We start from the raw sequence: 23,407 nt of genomic DNA, 5'->3' as shown, positions 1-23,407 counted from the left end.
GAGAGAGAGAGAGAGAGAGAGAGAGAGAGAGAGAGAGAGAGAGAGAGGGAGAGAGAGAGAGAGAGAGAGAGAGAGATTTGATTTATTGAATTCACTTAATATACATGTATTATATATACAAAATATGTGATATATTGAGAGAAAGAGGGAGGGAGAGAGAGAAACCACAGCAGTCTTACTTAACCTGTATTATAAAGCATATGGTCAAAGGCCTGAGAAATGATAGTCCTCTATATTGTTCAGATCACATCTGGAATACTAGCTCATGTATTAGCATTATATTTATGTGTGTATATATATATATATGTGTGTATATATATATATATATATATATATTCTTTTTAGTGAGGCAATTGGTGTTAAGTGACTTACCCAGAGTCACACAGCTAGGAAGTATTATGTGTCTGAGGCTGGATTTGAACTCAGGTCCTCATGACTCCAGGGCTGGCACTCTTCCACTGCACCACCTAGCTACTTCTAGCACTATATTTTTCTAAGGATATTAATAAGCATTGATAAGAACATACAAAAGTTGGAAAACAGGATGATGAAGGATATCGAGATCATGCCCTGTGAGTGCTGGTTAAAGAGAATGTGGGGTCTTTAGACTAGAGAGAGCTTAGGGTGAACAAGATAGCTGCCTTCAGGTATTTGTAGAGCCAACATGAAGAAAAGGGATATAAGTCACTCTGCTTACCCCAGAGGACAGACTTAAGAGCAACAAGTGAAGGTTATAGAAAAGAAAATTTAGTCTTCAATGTAAAAAGAAAAGGGAAAGAAAAAAAACACTTCCTAACAATAAGCATAATCCACTAGTGGAATAGACTACCTTAGAAGGGATTTCCTTAACTCACAGTCTTGATGAGCATATACTTTCATACTCTGTTATAGAGTGGATTCCTCCTCAGAAATAGGTTGGATTAGATGACCTCAAGGTCCCTTTAAGCTTTGAGATTCTGGGATTCTTTGAGCATGGGCTTTAGAAATGGAAGATCCAGCTTTGATTCCCAGTTCTGATACTTCCTTACAAGGCAGGAATCTTTCTAAGGGTCTAAGGGTTTGCTACTATAATCATTGGAGACTAACTTCATGTGGCGTGAGAAAAATATGTGTGTGTGTGTGTGTGTGTGTATGTACATACATATGGGTGTATATGTGTATACACACATATCACATGCCATAGTTTTCCCATTAGTAAGGAAGACAATGGAGCTCATAGAGAGACTGGGAACATCAATGAAAGGATGTTTATAAAATTATTTAAGCCAAACAAATAAAATGATACCATTTCAAAGCAGAATAACAATATCAACTGAAAGCTGTAAAAACAGCAAATAATACTTGGGAATTCTTGCCTGAATCTAGCCAGACTGAGCAGGTGGAGACTAGGGGGACTGGATGGTATGTGTGTGAAGGTGAATGTATCCAGAACCCTAAAACATACCAAGGCTCTCCCCCGCCAGGTGACTCTGTAGTGATCCAACCTTGAGGGGATCGTGGTGAAATCCAGCTTTCCTATGGTGGCAGCCTCATTTAGCATGACAAAAGCATTGCACTCAAGGATCAGAAGTCTCAGTTCTGCTAATATTCTCTCTGTTGACTTTGAGCAAATCATTTAACCATAAATCACTTAATCATAAGCCTCAATTTCCTCATCTACAAAATAATAATGCTTACACTACTTGGAGACAGTTCTGGATTTGGAATCAGAGGACACTAGTTTATATTCTGGCTCTGCTTTACTACCTGTGTGATTTGGGGCTAGTCATTTGATTTCTATGGGTAGTTGTGAGGAAAGGTTTAGAGAAAAAAAGTGAACACAGTAGTATATTAGGGGAATTATGAGGAGGCCAAGTAAAGGGGAGGATAGGTGGGAAACAGTGTTCAAAAGTAGGATATGGCCAGATTGTAGGAGGTATTGAATGCTAGGGTAAGGTGTTTAGGCTTGGTCCCACATTGACACTCAATGAAAGCCAGAACTGCTTTTGAATAGTGGTAGTCAAAAAGGAAATACAAAAAGGACAGTAGGTGAGGGCTTTTATGTTTACCATTCAGAGACATTGGGAGCAGATTTTCAAAAATATATCAGCAAAGCTCATAAATATGGCATTTTCTCCAATGATGTAAATTTTGACCTATCCATAGAAACTTAGCCCTTGTAAATCTTTTCCATGCCTATTCAATATTCCAGGGACCTTATTCATTTTTTCCTCACATCCCCTAAATACCAGTGAAGCATTCAGTCTGTCTGCAGATAGGTGGTGCATGGAGTCACCTTGAACTACTTAAAGCTCTGGGCCCAGAGTCAGAAAGATCTGAGTTCTAATCTGGCCTCAGACACTTACTAGCTTCGTGACCTCAGGCAAAATGCTTAATCTCTGTTTGTTCCACTTTCCTCAGCTGTAAAATGGATACAATAGTAGCATTTGCTTTCTATGGTTGTTATGAGGATCAAATGTAGTAATAACTATAAAGCACTTAGCACACTACCTGGTACACAGTAGGCATTTAATAATTATTTGCTTCTATGTTTCCTTCCTTCCTTCCTTTCTTCCTTCTCCTTGCCAATCACCCAATCCATCTTCATTTGTGATTGTACACTTCTTTTATGACTTTCTTTAATCCAGTTATTATCAAAGTTCTTTTTTTTTATATGTTATAGCTTGATCACAGCTAACATGTATCTCTCCTCCTTATTTTTAAGATACCAAAGGCATGGGAAAAAAATATCAACCATCAATCATACTAGAAAAAAATATATAAGTGAATAAAAGGACATCAACAAATACCTATACGTTTAGTTTTCCATCTTTATAAGTAAGAATCAACTACATATGTACAAGGAAAGTATCCTTGATGAGGATGGAAGCAGGGAAGAGGCAAGTTTCCACAAGCATATTCCACAGTAAACTGCATTTTTATCATTACACAACTGACAAAAAGACATTAAAGATATGGCATCTCTCTGTGCTTTCTGAAGCAGACATTGCAAACCATCTTTTCATTAAAAAATATAAAATGTATTTGACCTAATAAACAAGGCAGGGAGTAACCCTGAAGAGAACTCTGGTCTTGAAGTCAGGAGAACTAACTAGCTCCAAATATGCCTGGTCTGTAACTCTGGGCAGTTCACTTAACTTCTCTGGTTCTCAATTTTCTCACCTGAATACTTGCACTGCAGCTAAATTCAGATTAAATGATAATGAATTCCATTAAGTGGTCAAGTTGTTTGAATTGGCACGACATAATTTTCACTAGGTTAGAACCAGTTGCCATATTTTACATAGTTATAATTTCAAATAATGTGAATTCAAATACATGCAACCATTTCATAGGATTCATTATTCATACTAATCAGGAATTAGTTGTATCTATATCTTATAGGGTCATTGTAAGGAATTACTTTGTAAACTTTAATGTGCTATAGAAATGTGATCTCTTACTATTACAAGCCCAATGACAAATCTGTCTTCATTTTTTTATTATGTTTTTTAGATGTAAACTGTGAGGCCTAGTCAAGTCAATTCCATTTCATTCTTTCTCCTTGTCAGTCACTCTCAGGGCTCTATCACTTCTGTGGAGATCCCTCTCATTTCTTCAACTAGGCTATAAGCATCTTGAAGACGAGAATCAAAGTAATAATAATGAAGTTAACAAAAATGATAATAATGTTGAGAGGTTTGGTATAGTGGCATTAGAGCCAGCCTGGAAGTTAAAACTTGGATTTGCTTGTTTCTCATATACTGGCTGTATAACCCTAAGAAAGTCACTTAACTTCTCAGTTTCCAGGCTACTTTCTAGAATCATAAATTGTCAAAGCACATTGATAGAAGGAGTTTCTTCACTAAGAGTTGTCAATACCAATAAAATCACCTGTCTAGATTGATGATGATGATGATGATGAAGACAATGATAATGATGAAGATGATATAGACCGCTGAGCCTTAGGTCAGGAAAATCTGGATTAAAATTCCATATTAATTGTGTGAACCTGGGCAAGTCATTTAATTTTTATGTGTCTCAGAATGTAAGGCTCATACTGGTCATCTACTGGTGATAAAGGAGTTGTGCTTGTACTGGTGAATAGTATGTAGTATGTAGAATATATGTAGTTGATTGTTACTTATAAAGATGGAAAACTAAACATATAGGTATTTGTTGATATCCTCTTATTCACTTATTCACTTTCATGATGGGACTACCCTCACACTTACAAGTCAAGTCAACTAGTTAAGAAAACTTATTAAGCACCTGCTCTGTGCCAGGCACTATGTAATGCACTGGGGATAGAAAGAAGGCAAAAAATAGTTTGTTTGTTTTTTTTCCCAAAGAGCTCACAGTCTAATGCGGGAAATAACTCGCAAACTATGCATACATATAAATTGGATAAATTGGAGATAATAAACAGAGGGAAGGTAGTAGCACTATAAGGGGCATTGGGAAAGGCTTCTGATAGAAATGAAATTTTACCTGGCATTTAGTGGAAGCCAGGTAAGCCAAAAGATAGAGATGAGAGGTTGAAAATTCTAGACGTGGAAGACAGTCAGGGAAAATGAAGAGCAGGGAATTGTTGTGTCTTGTGCAAGGAACGTTAAGGAGGCTGGTGTCACTGGATCACGGAGTATAGAGGTAAGCAAGATATAAAAAAAAAAAAACTGGAAAAGTAGAAGGTGGCCAAGGTAAGAAAGACTTCAAAAGCCAAACAGGATTATATGTTTAATCTTGAAAGTGCTAAGGAGTCATTTTAGCTAATTGCAGTGAGTATGTTGAGGGAACAAAGGTGTAAGAAGACTGGAAAGGTAGGAAAATCAAACATCTTTATACTACTAATTATAATAACAACAACAAATATCCCTAACTGCTTCTCTGTCTCTTTCCTACTCATACTTAAAGCTCAATTCAAATGCTGCCACCTCTGTGAAACTGTTCATGGTTTCCCCTGTTGGGTAATGACTTTCACCCTCAGACTTAATTAAAATAAACAAGTATTTATTAAGCATTTACTATAAACAATTCATTGTACTAGGTTATAGGAACAGAGATACAAACATGAAACCATCCCTGACCCCATTCTACTGGGGGATATAATATATTCTATAAGTAAATAGAATACCATATGAGAAGGGAGTAAGAACTAATCATTGGAAAGAGGAGAAAAAGTTTCAGAAAGGTAACATTTGAGCTAATTTATTAAAGGAAGATAAAGATTCAGAGGGGAGAGTTCATTTAGTACTTTGTATTAAACCTTCATAATGTCCTTATCATGTAATAGTATTATATTTGTGTCATTGTACTCTTCTGCTTCTAGACTATTAACTCCTTGAATACAGGAACAGTGTCCACCCAAACTTTGTAGTTGCCTTCATACCTAGGACAATGCTCTATATGCAAGATACCTGACAAATGCTTATTGATTTACTGACTGATTAATATTTGCCCCATGTTCTTAGGCAGCTTGTGATGTGATACCACATACCATAACCTGGGTAGAAAAAAGGTTTTTGTCTTATTTTAGATATCATTTTTCCTAACTTGTTCCTGGAGACTTCCACTAAAGTCCAACTTCATTATTCCATGTTCAAATCTTGCTTCAGAGGCATATTGCCTCTATGACCCTGGAAAAGTAACTTAATTGGGGGGGGGGGTGTAAACCAAGATGACAGAGTAAAAGCAGTAACTTGCCTGAGTTCTCTCCCAGACCATTCCAAATACCTATAAAAAATGGCTCTAAACAAATTGTAAAGCAGCAGAATCCAAAAAAAGAAAGAGTGAAACAAATTTACAGCCAAAGACAACCTGGACGGTTGATCAGAAAGGACTATCGCACTGGGCTGGGAGAGGAACTCAGTTTGTCTTGGGTACACAGGCCTCAGCGAACCTGGAGCAGGCCTCAGAGGACTGAATCACAGATAGCTGTGGCAATTTCCAGACTTCTCAACCCATGAACATCAAAGACAATTTAGAAAGTCAGTAGGAAAAGTCTGGGTCTGCGGTGAGAGGGAGAACAGTGGTTTCGGCCCCAGCCCCACTGCAGCCCTGGGGCAGCAGCTGCTTCCAGAGCTTCTGGCCCACAAACTAAGGGGGAATTGAGTGGCTGATTAGAGAGGGATTTCAGGGATCTCTTTGATGGTGCAGGATTCTCTTGCTTTGCCCATGCTTGTATAGGTCACAGTTCTAGGTGGCAGTCCTAGGGCGAGGAGGAGCGCTGGCGTGGTGGAGCTGGTAGTGGCTGTGGAGAGAGAATCCTCCTCACAGTTCCAAGACAGAAAAGTGTGCTTGTGGTCACTCATAGACCAGAGCACAGGCCAGGAAAGGAGTAAACAACTCAACCTTGATCATACCACCTTGGAAGAACTGAAAATTTACAGGTCCCTAGAAATATCTCTGAAAACAGCTACATAAAACACCCACAGCTTGGGACAGTACATTCCACACACTGGAAACAGACCCCTACCTTAACAAAGAGTTTATAACTCAAGTAATTGGCTGGGATCATGAGCAAGCAGTGCAAAAACGGTCAGACCATAGAATCTTACTTTGGTGACAAAGAAGATCAAAACATACAACCAGAAGAAGACAACAAAGTCAAAGCTCCTACATCCAAAGCCTCCAAGAAAAATATGAATTGGTCCCAGGCTATGGAAGAGCTCAAAAAGGATTTTGAGAAGCAAGTAAGAGAAGTAGAGGAAAAACTGAGAGTGATGCAAGAAAATCATGAAAAACAAGTCAACAGCTTGCTAAAGGAGACCCAGAAAAATACTGAAGAAAATAACACCTTAAAAAATAGCCTAACCCAAATGGCAAAAGAGGTCCAAAAAGCCAATGAAGAGAAGAACGTCCTAAAAAGCAAAATTGGCCAAATAGAAAAGAAAGTCCAAAAGCTCGCTGAAGAAAATACCTCCTTAAAAATTAGAATGGAGCAATTGGAAGCTAGTGACTTTATGAGAAATCAAGACACTGTGAAACAAATCCAAGAGAATTAAAAAATAGAAGAGAACGTGAAATATCTCATTGGAAAAACAACTGACCTGGAAAATAGATCCAGGAGAGAGAATTTAAAAATTATTGGACTATCTGAAAGCCATGATCAAAAAAAAGAGCCTAGACATCATCTTTCAAGAAGTTATCAAGGAAAACTGTCCTGATATTTTAGAACCAGAGGGCAAAATAGAAATTGAAAGAATTCACCGATTACCTCCTGAAAGAGATCCCCAAAGGAAAACTCCTAGAGATATTGTTGCCAAATTCCAGAGTTCCCAGGTCAAGGAGAAAATATTGCAAGCAGCCAGAAAGTATTGTGGAAACACAATCAGGATAACACAAGATTTAGCTGCTTCTACATTAAGGTACTGCAGGGCATGGAATATAATATTCCAAAGGGCAAAGGAGATAAGATTACAACCAAGAATCACCTATCCAACAAAATTGAGTATAATCATTCGGGGGAAAAGTGGATATTCAGTGAAATAGAGGAATTTCAAGCATTCTTGATGAAAAGACCAGAGCTGAATAGAAAATTTGACTTTCAGATACAAAACTCAAGAGAAACATGAAGAGGCAATCCAGATTTAATGGTTTGCCCAGGGTCACACAGCTAGTAGGTGTCAAGTGTCTGAGGCCAGATTTGAACTCGGGTCCTCCTGACTCCAGAGGCTGGAGCTCTGTCCACTGCACTACCCAGCTCACCTTTCATATGGCAAACAAAAAAAGTTAATGCAATCTTAAAGTGCTTTGGGAGAAGAAGCATCCCTTCCAGCATTTAAAAAGTTTGAGACATAATTTCTGAGTAATTTATCATTTTTATCAATAATGCCAGCATGCTTATTAAAAAAGGGATCAATCTCTCTTTTAAAAAAGTAACTTAATCTTTCACTATCCCAGGCAAGACTATAAATTATGGAACAATTTCTAATTTATGTTGTTTGAGGGATTTTCTGGACTGGGATTTTCTTATACTAATGAAATTATAGTTCAGAAACATACTTATCTTTACAATGCATGCACACACACATATGAGAGAGAGAAAGAGAGAGAGAGAGAGAGAGAGAGAGAGAGAGAGAGAGAGAGAGAGATTCCATTGATACAGAGAATATCCAGGTGCTTTAAATTCCTTTTACCAATCCAGCTCAGCAACATATAGTCATAAAGCATTAATTGGACTAGGAAAGGCTAAGTAACTTTCCTGAGTCATACAATCAAGGTGTGTCAGAACTGTTCTTTATTTTACCAAAGAAATTTTTGGTGGTTTTTTAAAAAAAATTTTTCATGACTTTAAATTCCTTACTTTGTACTTATTTTGAGACAATGTGCTTATTTTTAGCTGCATGCTCACTTCATTTGTCTTATTTCCCTCTATGTTTAGAGTAATAAATTTTCTTTTGTTAGTTTAGTTTCATACTACAAATGTTCATTTGTAGTATGTGAATATACCACTTCTTGGTATTATAATTTTATGTAATTCTTAGCCTTCACATATTCCTGCTGCTTATATTTCCTTTAGGGACTGTAGTTTTATTGCATTGTGGTTTGTAAATAATATATTTAATATTTCTTTATTTTTGTGAGCCATTCATGCTCCACCGTATAATCAACATAAGTAAAGGTTCCACACAACATTGAAAAGTAGTTATAGTCCTTCAGATTCTCATTCAACAATTGCCAAAAATTCATCATATTTATTTTTAATATTTTATTTATATCAATCATTACTGTATTTCATGTAGGTATTTCTCTTAGATTTGTCTGAAAGAAGCAATTAAAGTCACCTACACTTACTGTTAAAGCATCTAGGTTTTTTTTTAATTTTTTTTAAATTAAATTAAATCTAATTTTTTTTTAAATTCAATTATCATTTCCTAAGATAATGCATCATTTGGAACATCTACCTTTAATCTTGATGTTATTCCATTATCTATTGCACCTTTGAGTGTAACAAGAAGTTTTCCTATTTTTTCTTTCTTGACCAACTTAATTTTACTATTGCCTCACTTAAGATTATTATTAATCCTTAACTGAACCACCCCTTGCATAACAAATTCTATTGCAACCCTTCAATCTGTATACACCTAGCATTCTTTTATATGCAGCAAATTGACAGGAGTCACTTTCTAATCCATTGTACCATCTTCTTCCATATTTGTAGTAGTGTTCATACAATTGACATTAATGGTTATGATTATGAAGATTGATTTTCACACAATTGAATCCTATTATAATAACCTGTATCTTTTGAATAAAAAGGAGAATGAAATGATCACCATGTAGTTACACTTTGCTGGAGCAATTTGATCCTACTTTTCTTCCTTTCCTCTCCCTTCCCAACCCAAACCTAAATAATAGATTATTATAATTTTTTTGGTATTCAACTATTAGTAACTGCAGGCTGTTAGCTTTAGACAATCTTTTTTTGTGAGGCAATTGGGGTTAAATGACTTGTCACACAGCTAGTAAGTGTTATGTGTCTGAGGCCAGATTTGAACTCAGGTCCTCCTGACTGCAGAGCTGGTGGTCTATCCACTGTGCCACCTACCTGCCCCTAGGTAATCTTTTCTTGGCCACATCTTCTGACTTAAACTAAATATGCTTTCTTTTTATCCTACTTATATCCACTTATCTATTGTAACCTCTCTCTCTCTCTCTCTCTCTCTAAGTGATCACTAAGAATCAACATAAATTCCTTAAAATCCATGCTAGATGACTGCTAGATCAGAGAAATACTATAAACATGGCAAAGATGAGCCATTAGCAAACTTTCCCATGATATCCTTATGGACAAGATAAGTGATAGCATAGTTAGGTAAATTTAAATCTTACTGAATGACTGAATATAAAGAATGTGAACTAAAAGAATGTGAACTGACCTAAGTTAACTTGGAAAATCTTTAGTGCTTTAGGTATCATAACTAGTTTTTAGCAAAATGTTGTTCAATAGTCCCCCCCCCATAGCATGAATGAAAGATGACAGATTTATTGAATTTTCAGATAATAAGATGCTGTCAGGAATAGCCAACATGTCAGAATATAGAATTAGAATTTTAAAAGTCCTTGATGAGATAGAACAAATGCTTGTATCATAATAAATTTAATGGGAATAAATACAATGTCCTACACCTGAGTTTGCAAAACCAACTTCAAAGGGTAAAATGATGGAAGTATAATTGACTAGAACTTGTGTGAATCAGAACAGAGTGATTTAGGGTACTACAAGATGAAATGAGTAGATAGTATGATATGCCTGCAAAAAAATGAAAAAATAACTATCATGATGTTAGGCTGTATTAACCCTGAAAGAACATATAGATTTGAATTCCAGTCCCACTGAAATCTACCCTATGGAGTATTATGTGCGGTTCTGGCTAACACATTTTAAGAAGTTTATTGATGAGCTGAAGTGGTAGCCCTTAGCCAACCACTTTATTTGTATCCTTGATCCACTCTACACTAGGAACTTTCCCTTTTGATTATCCTTTCTGTCTCCTTAATTTTCCATCTCTCATTATCTACTGGTCCCTTCTCTACTACTTATCAATATGCCCAGATTTGCCCCATCCTTAAAAATTAATTAATTCTATAGGTCCCTCAAGTTTTATCTTTATTCTCCTTTATGCCTAAACTCTGACGTATTCTGTACTCATTGCTTCTATTTTATCACTTCATACTTACCTCACAACCCACTGAAATCTTTATCATTATCATTCCATGGAAATTGCCTTCTACCAGTTTACCAGTAATTTATTGATTGCTAAAAACCAGTGACTTTTTTTTCACATTTCATCCTTCTTGACCTCTAAGCAGCACTTCATAATATTGTTAACAGTCATTGATTGTTGACTATCTTCTCTGTCTAGATACTCTCTCTTCCCCGGGTTTTGTGATAATTCTCTGTTTTGATTCTCTTGAAGCTAGTATGTGTTTGGATGATGATCAGAATGGTCATGAGACTCAGAACTCTAAATGATAATTGATTGAACTAGAAATGTTTAGGTTGGAGAAGAGAAGACTGATGATTGACATGGTAACGTCTTCTAGTATTTGAAGGACTGTCATGTGAAAGAGCAATTAGACTTATTTTGCCTTTCCCTAAGGGGCAGAATTAGGGATGAGAAAACTTGAAAAGAGGAAAATTTATGCTTGAAATAGGATGAAAACTATTCTAACAATTAGAATTATATGAGTGGAATGAGTCATCTCAGGAGATAGTTGACTTTCTTTTCACCATTGGCCTTCAGTTTAATGCCGATGACCACTGGGGACATTGTAGAAAGAATTTGTATTCAGGTAAGGGTTGAACTAGATGATATCTCAGGTTCCTTCCAAGTTTGAGATTTTATAATTCTACAATTCTGCCAAGCCAGAATGGCTTTGCAATAACACTAATAACAACAATAATTCATAATTACAGAGCACTTCAGGGCTTGCAAAGTATTTTACATACACTACATAATTTGACTACTGGCTGTGTGACTCTTGACACAGGATGATTTCTTGTTAGAGGTTCATTAGTGAAAGTCTGGCCACCAGGTGAATATTTTGGCCCCGATAAGTCAAGAAAAACTTCTGTGAAAGCTAGAAGGGTTATTATCTTCATTCATGGAAGAAATAAATACCTGGAAAAATAGCTAGCTTCATTTAACATGAACTTCACAAATCCACATCACCTTTCAGTGGACCAGAAAAGGGAAAAATAATAAAAAAAAAACATTTGTAAAGCTCTGAATGATAGGAAACCAAGAACTGGCAGTAAAGGCAAGCCTGACAAAAATGCTCTAAGAGTTCCCAGCACTCGTTTCTAAACTTGGCAAGAATAATGATTTCATGGGCACAATAGTCTCCTATCAGGTTTGGAATACAGGACACTAATCATACTCGATAATCTGTTTGGGTTCTGAGTTGTCTAGGGCCAAGTAAATTTGACCAAATTGATTCATTCCAAATAGTGAAATTATCCACAGGTTGGATAATTGGAGGTAGTAAGATTTAAAGCTATAGGGATTGTTTGGCATTGCCCTAGATACAATAGGAGCCTGTGGTGAAAGAGAGGCTTTAGAGATGTTAGGGAATTACAAAAGTGAAACAAATTAGTGGTTTCTGAATCCTCCCAGTCATTTCATAAAGAAGTTCATCCTTTTTTGGCTTCTCATGGTCAGGAGAGGAAAGCCATTTACTGAAAAGCACTTGAAACCAGAATATCTGGCTTCAAGCCCCAGTTCCAGCTATATGACTTTGGATAAGGTAATAGAAATTGCCTGAACCTCATGTTCTTTTTTTGATAAAATGGGATGAGCATCATCACCACCACCACCAATATTAATGTATTATTTTGTTGTGATAATATTTTCACTAGCTCATATGGTAGATGTGAGCATCAAATGAAATAATGCATAGTAATAATAAATAAATAAATAAATAACTGGCATTTATGTAGTGCTTTAAAATCTGTAAATTGTTTTTACATATATTATCTAATTAGATCTCATAGCCATTAGTATTATTCATTCTCTCTCCTCTCTCTTCCATCATTACCTCATCCCAAAAGTACTGCATTGGCTCTTTAAGACCTGTAGCAATGTGCATAGAAATCCCTTACTCACTATTTGTCCTTCATCATCATTCCCAATTGACTTAGCAGAGAGTTCTGAAACATGTTCATGGAAGGTAAAGAATGGCAGCCCTATTGAGACCCAGACAGACAGAAACAAATGTGTCAGGAAGGGCAAAGAATCTACAGGCCCTTCCTACGTGACAGCATCAAAAAAAAAAAAGGAAAGGAAAAGGGGAGAAGTGTTTTGGAAAGTTGGTATTGATAGAAGTCTTAGGTATTCCAATTTTCCCAGTGACAAAGCTAAGACTAGGAAGCCTGGAAGATCAGAGAAAAAGTATAACAATGAGTGTTTCAGTTTGCAGAGAGCCAGCAGATTAGAGCAATTAATTCTGCAAGGGTGAACACTGACCAGTGTGGGTATTTACTCAGTACATCAACTACAATTGAATTAGGAAACTTTAAATCTGGAACAAATTACATATTCCATTCCTCAAGACTCCTTTCCCTTACTCCACTCTCTATGAGAATCTTCTCTTAGGAAGGGTGAATAGAAGGGCTCTGCTCTTACCCTCAAACCTAGTACTTCATAAATCATAGAATTTAGAGCAGGAAGACATCTTGGAAGTCATTTGGCCTAATTACTTTATTTATAGAAGAAGAAAGAAGCCAAAAGAAGGGACATGGATTCTCTAAAACCACTTCCATTCATTCATTCATTAAACAAGTATCTGTCAAATGCCTATTTTGTGCATGGCACCATCCTAGGTTCTGGGGATAAAAAACCAAAAATAATATGTCTATAGTTTTCAAAGAGCATCCATTCCACTGAAAGGATGATAAAGACCATAAATATAAAGTTAAATGAGGTTTAGGGATAAGAGTATTGACAAGTGGGGGAAATAAGAAGGGCCTCATACAGAAAATGGCTGGAGCTGAATCTAGAAGAAAACTAGGAATTCTAAGAGGTAAAAGTGATAAGACGGAACCTTCCAAGCATTCCAGAGCATTACTTGGAAGAAAAAAAACAACAACAACAGAAGAGGGAGATGAGATATCATGTATAAAGAACAGCAAGTAGTCCTATTTGGCTAGAACATAAATTACTAGGTAAAGGGGAGAAGGGAGAAGGTAAAATAAATAGAATAGAAGAAGATTTTTAAGAGTTTTAAATTCCAGTTAAATATTTGTACTTTATCCTAAAGATAATTGGGAATCACTGAAGGTTCCTGATAGGGGAGTTACATACTCACACATGTGCTTTAGGAATATCAAATTGGCATGTGTGTGAATGATAGATAGGTGTGAGGAGAGACTAGAAGCAGGAAGAACATTTAGGAAGCTCTTGTAATATTCCAGAAAAGAAAAAGTGGCAACGGCCTGAACAAGGTTAGTGGCAATTTGAATGAAGAGAAGAATACAGTTGTAAGAGAAATTCTGGAACAGTAACTGATAGGAGTTTACAATTGATTAGATATTGATATAAGAAAAAAATAAAGAGTAAAAGATGACTCCTAGATTGCAAACCTGGGTAACCTGAAGGATGGTGGTGCCCTTGCTGTAACTAGGGAAATTAGGAGGAAGGGTGGATGTAAGATCAAAGAAAATTATTTGTTTTGAACATATTAGATGTTCATGTTGCATGTTAGATATCTATGAGATACCCAGATGGAGATGTCTAACAGGATGTTGATGCCTGAAGTTCAGGTGAGAGATAAGGGTTGGATACTTAAATTTGAGAGTCATCTGAAAGAGTGCATGCATAGAGAGAAAAAGAGAAAGTCCAGGACAGAACACTGGGGCATGCCCAAAATTAGAAGAAAGGAAATGGATGACCCAGCAACAGGGCCTAGTCATAAAGGTAAAAGGAGGATAAAATATCATTATCACAAAACCCAAGGAAGGATAAAACATATAAGAGAAGATAACAGTCAACTAGGTCAAATTCCAAGTCAAGAAAGTCAAAAAGGACGAGAATTGAGAAAATCTTATGGAATTTGGCAAATAAAAGATTATTTTAGAATTTTTTCTCTCTCTCTTTTTCAGAATTATGCATCATACATAGAACAATTATAGCTGAATCCATAGGACCAGAAAAGAAAAAATGAGAAACCTACCCCCCAACAAAAAGGTACAATGCTTATGAATTAAAGTTGGAAAATGCTAATTTTTAAAGTGTTCATTCAGTTCTACTTCTTTACTGAGCTACTATAGTCCTAGTGTGGTCTTGTACCTGGAGTCCTTGTTGGTATCACCTCCAGCGTCAGAGACTTTAGTTGCATACTTCACCTTCTGCCCACTCCCCACTCCATCCAATCTTGTCTGCCCAGCTACATGTAGATGGGGTCAATGGGAAGATGTATACTGTCTAGGTTAGGGAACCCCAATATTACAGGGAGTTGCAACAGCATCCATGCCTGTTCCTAGCCCTGTAAAAAGAGATAAGCACTCATTTAACTGGGCAAGAAAGCAAAGGAGGAGGGCTAAGGGACTAACTCAGGCATGAGATGAGCATGATTAATTTTCCCGAATCTGAAGAAAAGGAGACTGAAACCCAGTCAGATCAGTTCTATGCCCCAAGAGACTATTAGAGAAGCAACTAAGCCCAATGAAACCTAGATCCTCTAATACAGAAGGAATATTAGGCAGCTTTGCTGACAAGCCCCAGGGGTATGCACACCAGCAAAGAAGGAGGACTCAGAAAGTGAGTGATAGGAAATATAAGAAGGGAAAAAGCAAAAACTCCAAATATCTCAAAAGGGATAAAACAATAAAAACCAAGAGTACAACCAGATAAATCAGAGAGGACCATAAACCTGAAAAGCCTCAAAGCCTCAAAGAGATTGCAAAACTCTCAACAAACATTACAAAACAAAGTAAACCAATGCCTGATGAAACACGGACTCCTGTGAGGTCCCAAATGAGAACAGAACAAAAGATTAAGAATGGTTCAAAATAGAAATGAAAACCATAAGAGAAGAAATGAAGAATGAATATATGTTAGAAGAATAAAATATCAATATAGAAATTAGAGGGTAAAAAATAACCAAGAATCCATAGTACAGAATGTCTCCAAAAGAATCAAGAGAGAGATTAACAGTTTTGGAATACATAAATACTGAAAAGAAGGGAAGTCTGCCAGAACATAAGCAAAAGGTAACAATGCTAAAAAGAAATACATTATCACTGTACAGGCCAAAGCTCTTGGTCTTGAAGATAGGATATACAAAGATAAAGTTTAGAACATAGGTCTCCCAGAGGAATGTAACAAATCAAAAAATCTCAACAACAATGCAATAAATAATTCAGAAAAATTCCTCAAGAAGACAAAGCACAAATAAAAGAATCCACAAATTTCCCTAAAAACAAAACACAACAAAATGTGTGTGTTTATGTGTGTATCTTTCAAACTCCAAGACACGTAGAGGCTGAATTCAAAATTCTAGAGAAAAATAACAGTCTATAAGTTGCCAGGCAAAATATCTTGTGATATAGAGTAAAGAAAATTCAATAACACAAAATTCTTCCATACACACTCCAAACTGCAGAAGGAAATCAGATAGCACAATTGGAAAGGCAAAGCTCAAGATAAAGCCCAAAATGATATTCCCTGAAAACCTGAGCCATTCGTCAATGAAAATAAAGTGCATTCAACAAAAGAGTGGCAATGGAGGAATTTCTGTTTTTAAAAAATGAACAATGTTAAACAGTGTAAAGTAATTCCTGTTTTAAAAAAAAGTGAGAAAAAAAATCCGACCTGCAAAAAAAAAAAAATAATAATAATAATAATAATAATAATAAATGCAAATCAAAACAATCTTAAAGTTTTATCTCACAAAACCAATAATAATATCATTATTATTATATTATATTATGTTATATAGTGCTTTAAGGTTTATATATGTCATCTCATTTAATTTCCACCCAAACTTATAGTGTAGGTGATATTGTTACTCCTATTTACAGATGAGGAAACTAAGGCTGAGAGTTAACTAAGTGGCTTGACCAGGGCTATACAAGTAGCTAAATCAACAAGCATTTATTGACTAACTACTATATGTCAGTGACTATGCAAAGTTCTAGAAATAGAACAAAAGGCAAAAATATGTCTATTCTCTTAAGAAGCTCATGTTCTAATTGGGCAGATAACATGCAAACAACTATGTCTAGGCAAGATATAGATAGAATAAACTGGGGATATTCTCAGAGGTAAGCCACTAAGATTAAGAACTGGGAAAGGTTTCTTGCAGAAGATACAACTTTTATTAAGAAATTAATATCTGAGACAGGATTTGAACTCAGATATTCCTGACTTCAAGTCTAACACTCTTAACCATTGAATACCTAACAGCCTCACTTGCCAAAGATATCCAAAGGTGGATTTGGAAGTGTCGAATGACCTTAAGAAAGGTCATTATTGGAAAGGTCAAAAAAAGCCAAGCACATTAACAGACTATTGGTGTAAATTGGTCCAACCATTCTGAACAACAATTTGGTATTAAGCTAAGAGAATGGCTAAAATAATCATGCCCTTTGACCTATAAATTCCATTGATAGGCACACTCCCCAACCAAAAAATTCCATGTGAAATAAAATATTTATAGCAGCATTTTTATGATAGCAAAGAAGTGGAAACAAAGTAGATGTCCATCAACTGGGGAATGGTTAAGAATGGCAAAGAATCTGTGATAAAGAATACAATGGAACATTACCCAGTTCTAAGAAACAATGAATATGATGAATACATAAAAAGACACGTGAACTGATGGAAAGTGATGGAAGAAGAATCAGGAAAACAATATGTATAATGAGTAGAGCAATACAAATAGAAAGAACTCAGGGTTTGAATATGGAAAGCATGCTGGTCAGACAAGTATGCAAGAGTAGAAGACTGTATAAGCTGAATTTGGTTCACTAAAACATCAAGATTCTCAAAGGAAGAATGTGAGGCCAGAGTAGGAGAGATGGATTGGGAGAGCAGGGTGAGATGAAATATATTGAGAGCCAGGTGAAGATGAAGAATAGCTTTAGAAAGAGTGAGGCAGTGGGCACATTCATAAGTTCCACTGACCCCTTTTATTAATTATCTGCTAGCATGATTAATTATCTAGAAATTATGTTTTCCTCAATGGGGAAGGACACAGCAGACCTGGGGCTGAAAATCTTCTCATGTCTCTTCAGTACCTGCCTCAAGTCTCAGCTGGTAGACCTGAAAGCCAAGGCATATTGGAAGGAATTGATGGGCACAGTGAGGCTAGACATTCTGATCAAGAACGGGTTTGCTGCAAAAAATAATTGTGACTGCACTTACCACATCTGTGTGAAACTGTTATCAGATATCTGTGAGGTATTGACTGAGTTTACACCAGTCCCAGTGTACATCGAGCAATAGTGGTGCCAAATGGAAAGAGGCCTCCTACACATTTTCCAATTACCCCCCCAAGAGTCTGTTCCATCCACTTCCAGCATAGAGGCAAAGATACTCAGTTCTGGGCTGGCTGGTATGGCACGAGTGTCACCAACAGTAACTTCACCATCAGCCCTGAAGTCACTAGGAAACCCAGTCCTGCAAAAGAGGAGGACCCTTTCAGGAGACAGGCTGAGACCCTTATAGCAAAAACTGAGGACATCAGTTAAGGAATGGTGAAATAATCTGTGGTACATGAATGTCATGGAACATTACTGTGCCGTAGATAGGGATGGATATGAAGAATTCAGAGACATATGAACTGATTCAAAGTGACACTGAGTAGCTGTGTGACCCTGGGCAAGTCAGTTAACCTCTGACTATGGATAAGGGTATTATAGTTCATGATCAAACAAGAGAAAGAAAGAGTCACAGGAAATAAAATGGATAATTTATATTACATTAAATTAAAAAGATTTTGCACAACCAAAACCAATACAGCCAACATAAGAAGAAAAGCAGGAAACTGGAAGGGAAATTTTACATCAAGTTTTTTTGAAAAAGGTCTCATTTCTCAAATATATAGGGAACTGAACCAAATCTATAAAAATAAGAATCATTCCTCAATTGATACATGGTCAAAGGATATGAACAGGCAGTTTTCAAAAGAAGAAATCAAAACTATCAGTAGTCATATAAAAATGCTACAAATCATTAATAGAGAATTACAAATTAAAACAACTCTAAGGTACCCTTTCACACCTATCAAATTGGCTAAAATGACTGAAAAGAAAAATGACAAATGCTGGAGGGGATGTGGAAAATATAGGTATACTGATGCATTGTTGGTGGAGCTATGAATCAGCCCAACCATTCTGGAGAACAATTTGGAACTATGCCCAAAGGACTATACAATTGTGCATATCCTTTGACCCAGCAATACCACTACTAAGACTCTGTCCCAAAGAGATCATAGGAAAAGGAAAAGGACCCATTTGTACAAAAATATTTACAGTAGCTCTTTTTGTAGCAGCAGAGAATTGAAAACTGAGGGGATGCCCATCAAATGGGGAACGGCTAAACAAGTTATTATATATGAATGTGATAGAATGCTTTTGCACTTTAGGAAATGATGAAAGAGATGGTTTCAGAAAAACCTGGGAAGGCTTATATGAAATCATGCAAAGTGAAGTGAGCAGAACCAGAACATTGTACACAATAATAGCAATATCATAATGAAAATCAACTGTGAAAGACTTAGCAACTCTGATCAATACAATGATTCACAAGAATTCCAAAGGACTCTTGGTGAAAAATGCTATCTGCCTCCAGAGAGAACTGATGGACTTTCAGTACTGATTGGAGAACATTTTTTCTCTTTATTTTTCTTGCTTCCCTCACACACAAAAAACACAGCATGGCTAAAGTGGAAACCTGTTTTGCATGACTTAGTATATATAATAGGCATTGTATTTCTCACCTCCTCAAGGGGTAGGGAATAGCGGGGAATGAGGGAGAGAATTTAGAACTTAAAAACAATTTTTTAAAGAGAAATTAAATTAGAATTTAAATTTTTAAATTTTACTTTAAAAAGAGAAATTAAAAGTTTTTTTAAAACAACAAGAATAAAGGCTGGGAAAGATCACTACCCCTTGCAAAAGATCACAAAAATGGAACTCTGGAGCACTGGGATCAGTTTTTGGGAGTTAAGACTTCGTCTGAGAGGAAGCCCCTGCTGCTGGAGCCAGAACGAACATAAGCCTAGCCCCAGACTGGAGACATTTTCATCTCTCCACTTCCCAACTTTAGTTTCCAGTAATCAAAAATCAATAAACATTTTATTTCAATAATAAAAAAGAGTAAGACAATGGGAGAGATAGAAGGTTTGGTAGTAGTGGTTGGAAAAACAGTATTTTAGAACTCTGGATCATGGAAATCCAACAATTATTGAGTGACAAGGAAGAAAAGCTTAAAATCATCACTTTGTGTGGTTGAGGTAATATGGCAGTACAGTTAGGGACTTTGATGTGGTTGGTAAACTAGGATGCCAGTTTTGAAGCTCCCAAGTGTAAGGTCAGGGATCAAGGCAGACAGGAGGCCTGAAAAGAGTTATTGACAACTTTAATAAAAGAAGAAAACTGAAGCAGAGTCCAGTGCATTGCAGCAACCAGGATATAGATAAGATGAAATAAGTAAATGGATTAAACCTCAAAGGAGGCAAGTTGGCTGAGTAATGGTGGCACATCAAGTGTCTAGATGTGGCAGTAGAGTATGATCATCCCTCCTCTTGGCCCAGTGTGTTGGAAAGCATAACAGACAGTGTACCCCATAGTCAATACTAAGTAAAGTAGTTAGAGATGCAGCATCTTCTGGAGGCATTCAAGTTTCCTGGAGTGCAAGAAGATGGAAGAGGTATGAGAAGAACAGGTCAAAGATGAAAAGAAGTTTGTTAATTAACAAGGAGACATAATGGGAAGGACAGCAGAGCAGGATGAAACTGGAAAGTAAAAGGGCTGAGATGAATGGAGATAAAAGTATACAAATGGTAGCAGTGGTAGAAGGTTTTCAACTAGGCAGACGGTGTTTCTGAATCATGTGGATTCAGAGGAAGAAGAAGAGGTGGAGAGAGTTTTGATTTTGCTAATTTTCCCAGCAAGAAATCACTAAGAATTTATTAAGTACCTACTAAGTGTGATGCACTGGAAGTAAAAAGCAAAAAATGAAAGTCCTTGCACTCTAGGAGCTTATATTCTGTCAAGGAACTAACACAAGTTTTATCCTAAACCCCAGCATTAATGAATGTGGCATTAACGATTTTCTTCAGAATAAGCAAGAAGCAGTCAATCAATAAGTATTTATTAAGTTCCTACTATGTGCCAGGCACTGTGTTAACCACTAGGGATACAAAGAAAGGCTAAAGTCACTGCTTGTCCTTGAGAAGCACGCAATCTAATGGGGGAGAATATCAACAAAATATCATCGTGGGCCATGATGGTGACTCTGTGGTTATTGAATAGTGGAAATCAGTGTGCTTAAAGATATTTGCCTGTGGTTTTGTAAAAACAGATTAATCTTCCAAATGCATAGGCTATATAATGTCACTAACCTGCCTTCAAAAGCATCCATAACTTTTTGTAGCCTATAGATTAAATCCCAAATTCCTTTTTCTGGCTTCTAAGCCTTCTGTAAACTTTTTCTGTTACATTTCCAGATTTTGTGCTTAGTTTGGCTTGTCTAAACAATTCTAAATTTGTTGTTTAGTTGTTTAAGTTGTGTCCAGCTCTTCATAACCCCATTTGGGATTTTCTTGGCAAAGATACTAAAGTGGTTTGCCATTTCCTTCTCCAGCTCATTCTACAGATGAGGAATCTGAGGCAAACAGGGATAAGTGACTTGCCCAGGGTCACAAACCTAGCAAGTATCTGAAGTAATATTTGAACTCATGTCCTTTTGATTCCAAAGCCAGCACTCTATCCACTGCACCACCTAGCTACTCAACTCTAAATTACAGAAACACTAATCACAGAACACCAGAGAAGAAAGAGGCCATCTAGCTCAAAACCTTCTGAAATAAGAATACTAAGTAGTGCTCATACAGCTTTTGCTTTAAAACCTAAAGTAAAGAAGAATCCATCACTTCTTGGGGTAACCCATTCCTTTTGTCTTGAACCTATCCTACTTACTGTTTCAGAAATAGCTCCTGTATTCTCTTGCCTCCATTCCTTTCCTCATGTCATTTCTTGTGCCTGGAATGTTTTTCTTTTCTGTCTCTACCTGTGGAATCCTACCTAGACTCCAATACCCACCACCTCCACAAAGCCTTAACTCATCTCCCACCATCTTCAAGTTTAAGTATGGACTCCCTTGCCTCATATTCTCACAGAACTTTGATGGCATCTTTCTTATGGGAGTTTTGGTGAATTGCAGCTCAACATGAGTCAACAGGAATATGTAGCAGCCAAAAAAGCTATTGTGATCTGGTGCTGTGTTAAGAGAGGCATAATTTTCAGGAATACAGAGGTAAACAGTTCATCTATAATGTCCCCTGGGGCCAGAACACAACTGCAGTATTGTATTCAGTTCTGGATACTGCAGTTTAAGAAAGACATTCATAAGATAGAGAATATTCATAGGAGGGAAATCAGCATGATGAAGGGTCTTCTTTCTGTAAGATAGGACCTATTTTAACATACACACACACACACATAACACGAGCACACACATACACATTCCAAGTGAACTCAATCAATCAGAAATAAATGTGAATAAGTGTATACCTCTGAATCAATAAAAGGCATTTCATTTAGATGCTGTCTGTTTTCATTGTATGAAGGACTGGGTCAGCCACGATGAACGTTCATAAAACAAAGAAATATCTGAGAACCTGAGAGATATTTTGAAGGTCTAGAAGCAGAGAGGAAGAAATGAAGACATCAAGGACAGAACTGGAATGAATCAGCAGTACAGGGGCAACCAGAAAAAAAGAGAGAGAGAGAAAGTAAGTCTGAGCTGTGACAGATAAGAGAGATTGAGGAGTGTCATTAGTCCAACACATATCCTGGTCCAGAAAGTTAAACCACAAAGAGTATTGGGGTTAGCAAAAGATGAATAATAATGAAATTTAAGGCAAGGAACCAAAACTCTAGAAATTTTACTAACAAGGGCTCAGAACAGTTAAGATTGTTCTTTTTTGCATTTTGTTTTAATATAAACTCCCTAAAGCAGCAGAAGAGGAAACTACATGGATTTTGGGGAGCATTTTATTTATTGTGGCTTAAAAATGTGTCAATTATTATAATAGGATACTACAAATGTTACCAAAAATATCTTTTCTGAGAGATATGCATATTTATGTTTGTGTGTATATGTACATGCCCTAGATGTGTGTGTGGATGTGTGTATGTACATATACTTGTATGTCTATATATATATGGCTTTCCCATTTTTTCTGGAAGTTTAAAAGTTTAAATACTGTAGGGGAGGGGAGTTGACTTCTTTTTGTTTTTATTGTTTTCTTTGGCTTCCTTTTAGGCAGGATTTCCTACATTATTGTTTAAGCCTTATATATTAAGCATTGTTTATCATTATAAGAATCATAGCTCTCATCTAGATGTAATAGAACACTAATTGTTTTATAATTGTCTTAATCTCCTGATAACTGTTGCTTATACTGTTATTGTCATGTCTCGCTTGCATTATTACAATTAATCAAATTATTTGGTGATTTTGGGGTTTGGTGTTTGGTAATTAAGTAAATATTTCAATCAAAAAACATTTATTAAGTGCCTACTATGTGCCAGGCACTGTGCTAAGCCGGGGAATACAAAAAGAGGCAAAAGGTAATTTCTATCCTCAAAGAACTTATAAACTAATGTAGAAGACAACATACAAACAAATACATACAACATAAGCTATAGACTGTATCCAAATAAATAACACAGGGTGGGCACTAGAATTAAGAA

Source organism: Vombatus ursinus, unplaced genomic scaffold, assembly GCF_900497805.2.
Source record: "Vombatus ursinus unplaced genomic scaffold, bare-nosed wombat genome assembly UNPS02014973.1, whole genome shotgun sequence".
Taxonomy (NCBI): Eukaryota; Metazoa; Chordata; class Mammalia; order Diprotodontia; family Vombatidae; genus Vombatus; species Vombatus ursinus.
The sequence above is the reverse complement of the archived record's forward strand: the minus strand, read 5'-3'. Positions refer to the sequence as shown.